The following is a 3481-nucleotide window of genomic DNA, read 5'->3' on the forward strand; positions in this document are numbered from 1 at the left end:
CTTCCTGCCCTATTGGTGCAATCCAAAATCTTAGTCTTTACTCGTGGCTCTGGATACTATTGAGGATACCTTCTACATAGTCATTGATTGGTGCCCTCTGATAAAAGTGCTCCATGGCCCAAATTTGTAATAATAAATTGCATCCACCAAAGAAATTATGCCCTCTAGAGCAAGCGGACAAAGCCCTGAACATTTCTGCCAGAAGCATCGGTACTAGTGTCAATCTCCTAGGATATGTGAACATGGAGTGGAATATAGGCATTAAGTTGATATTAATATGTCCCTTTCTTTTTGAACAAATCATGATCCCTAGTAAAGAAAGTGTAAAGGCCAAAGAGCGAATTCTCTCCTATTTTTCTCTAGTACAAGCGAACTCTTCTAAGTACTTATCGTAATTCTCTCGGCGTCCAAATCTCTGAAAGAGATAGTCCAAGCCTACCTACCCATTCTCCACCTTCCGTAAGGCGGGGAAAACATACCTACCCATTCTCCACCTTCCGTAAGGCGGGGAAAACATCTAAGTCTAAAGTACGTAGAAACCTGTTGTCAGACATGATTGATGGCAACATTGGTATATTCAATAATGCTGTCAGCACTACAGGAAAAACAGTCATTAGCGACAGGATTTCTGGTCCCTAAAGGTCTGTTTCTGGTCCTTAAAAGTCAATCGCGGCCGGAAAAAACTGGTCACCACACGTCGTAATAGACTCCGCCGCTAAAAGTCAATAAGGATGAGATTTTTGTACTGGTCCCTAAAGCTTGGCAGCGACTAGCAATTTTCTGGTCCTTGAAACACTTTTAGGGGCCGCATTTCCGATTCCAAAATAGGGTGGTTGGTCGCTATTTCAGTGAATAAAGATCTTTACCAACCATGTTTTTCGTCCTAAAAGCCTTTAAGGACCAATAATCTGGTCATGATTCAAAATCATAACTGGTCACTTAATGCCTAATATGGAATTGATATTGACGATTAAATTGTGGTTCCTAGCAAAATATTTAATTCTTCCGGTCTATATTACAGTACTAAAATATTTTACGAATTATAATCAAATATCAACAAAATTATCAATGACATTCAAATTTTATATATATCATCAATTACAAAAAATGAATTAACGCATCGATGGCAACATTGTATAAGTCACTGTGATGTTTACACAACCCCTTAGAAAAATAATCAACTTCCATAGCAAAAAATAACATCGTTGGAGAATAAGGTAACATCTTGCCTGCAGTTCTACCAAAAGGATAATCAACTTGTTAACTTGTATGAAGTCTTCAAATATGCATCTTCACTTGTATATTCAAGTCTTTAGAACCTGTAAATAAAGAACATTCTTAGGAAACACTACATAGGTTAACTATAAGATGAACTAATTGAGAAACCATCATTTTTGCATAAACTAAACATCATGTTCTGAAGATGCTACATAACCAAGCTTAGTTTTTAATATTAGTAATAATGCAGCATAACCAAGTTTTTTTTTTTTTGAGAAGGGAATGCAACATAACCAAGTTTAGTTTATAAGAAACTAGCATAGTAAAAGAAAATAGGAAATAACCGAGCTTGAAAATAAGAAACCTAATAGAGATTAACAATCAGGAAATGAGAATTAGTTCATCCATGACCAGGAAGTAATGAATTTCAAAGATAGTTAAATGGACTCCATGGGAAGAGCACAAAAGAAAAAGGCAATCCGCTTAAATAGGAGGTAAACAGATGCTGATTATTTATCAGTATTACACCCCAAGATCCAAGTGACAGACCTAAGTAACAAAGTTAAAGTTTAAAATAAACATTGGCAGAGATAAACTATGGCATCTTCTTTCGACATCCTTTCAGGCGGTATATGGTAGAAGGTTTTCAAAACTAAACCAACTGATGCATTTAAATCACTAGGATTTAACTTTTTTTGTTTTGACTTGATTCTTTTTATTTTAGCATCTAAATATCAATATTAATTCACAACGCACCATCTTGAAGATAATAAATCACAACGTGAAAAAATATTATTACAGAATTTTAAGGAAAGATAGCAGTATCTTTTAACTCCCGTTGGTAAATAAGAGAAGAAAAGTATCTAATTGCAGGAAATGATATTCTCATATCAGCATACGCTTGATGAGAACCGCAGTGACATTGCAATACATGTGAATGAAGCACTAACCACCCACTATACCTGTTGTTAAGTATGTATGTACTTGATACATGAGTGCAGAAATTACACTAGTAGAAAATAACTAATCGACATTTTCAACCGCAACATAATTATTTTCACTTGACAGTTAAGCCATGAACAGTACACAACAAAATTACGGAGGGTGCTAGTCTTTCATATAGCTATTGCCTAATAGCAACAAAACATAGTCCTTTATTTGAGCCACTTACATGAGTTGATGAAGCAATCAGTCAACATCTGATAGAGGGTCGCCAAGACTTTGTTAATGAAGCAATCAATCAACATTCTGATAGAGGCTCGCCAAAACTTTTGCAAGATGATGAGATCGGTGGACTCCATATTGTACTACCTAAAACAAGAAAACTATTATTCAACTTAAACCAATGGATTTTTTTTTAAAGGAGGGGAAATGGAATTAACACTTGAGGAAGAATCAATAGAAAGAGATGATCTTAATTCACGTGTTTCAATGACTATCTGCATTTTCCACTATATAATCTTATGAGTTCTATAGAAAAAGTCTCTTTGTTTTTCCTATGCCTCTCAACTCCCCAAAAATAACTATAAAATAATATATGGGGTTGTATTTATACTCTTGCGAGGAAAATTGATGCAAGTGAAAAAGAAAAAAAAATTGGGTGACTTTGAAAAAGGAAAAAAAAAAAGGACAAAGCCAAAATATTTCATCTTTCAAAGAATCAATAAATGAAAAACCTATAAATATATATGGGTTTGTATTTATATTCTTGTGAGGCAAATTGATAAAAGTGGAAAGAAAGAGTGACTTGAAAAAGGAGGAAAAAAGAACAATCCTAACTAAAAACTACAGTGTGAACATAAACAAATATCAGCAAGTCAACATGATAAAAGAAGTAGAAACCCCTCTATTACCAAAAAGATTTGGGTAATTTTGAGCAAATGAAGAAGTAATAGCAAGACAAATTCTTCTTCTTATCCCTCATCCTTTTTCTTTTGTCCTTAATGATATTAATAAATGAAAGAAAGAGAGGTATATAGGAGAAAAAGATTATTTATATTACCCCTAACTTGAACTAGTCAATCTGCTTCTACCATAATTGGAGGTGTAAGGTTTACATAAGAAAATTCTTGACTATTTCAGGTTCACCATTCATCAAGAATGCCAAAGTAGTGCACTTGGCACAAAATCTCTCACAAAGTTTTGTAGTCCGACTTGCAAGGTTCATTAAGAATCCTGGATGTATTTATATGAAAAAACAATGAATGGAAGCATGTTGAATCAGCAAGACAAATAAAGCCAGGTAGCAAGAAAATATTTTATA

At 34.1% G+C, this 3481-nt stretch overlaps 1 long non-coding RNA gene across 1 annotated transcript; it reads right to left on the reverse strand.

Annotated features, from left to right (window-relative positions):
* Nucleotides 1-1051: 1051 nt before the first annotated feature.
* Nucleotides 1052-3439, reverse strand: LOC132042241 (uncharacterized). The gene is made up of 3 exons (XR_009411395.1): nucleotides 3221-3439; nucleotides 2390-2529; nucleotides 1052-1319 (listed from the first exon to the last, which is right to left on the reverse strand). It is a non-coding gene; the product is annotated as an uncharacterized LOC132042241 (long non-coding RNA).
* Between the last annotated feature and the right edge of the window lie 42 nt (nucleotides 3440-3481).

The sequence above is a fragment of the Lycium ferocissimum genome, unplaced genomic scaffold, assembly GCF_029784015.1.
Source record: "Lycium ferocissimum isolate CSIRO_LF1 unplaced genomic scaffold, AGI_CSIRO_Lferr_CH_V1 ctg14250, whole genome shotgun sequence".
Taxonomy (NCBI): domain Eukaryota; kingdom Viridiplantae; phylum Streptophyta; class Magnoliopsida; order Solanales; family Solanaceae; genus Lycium; species Lycium ferocissimum.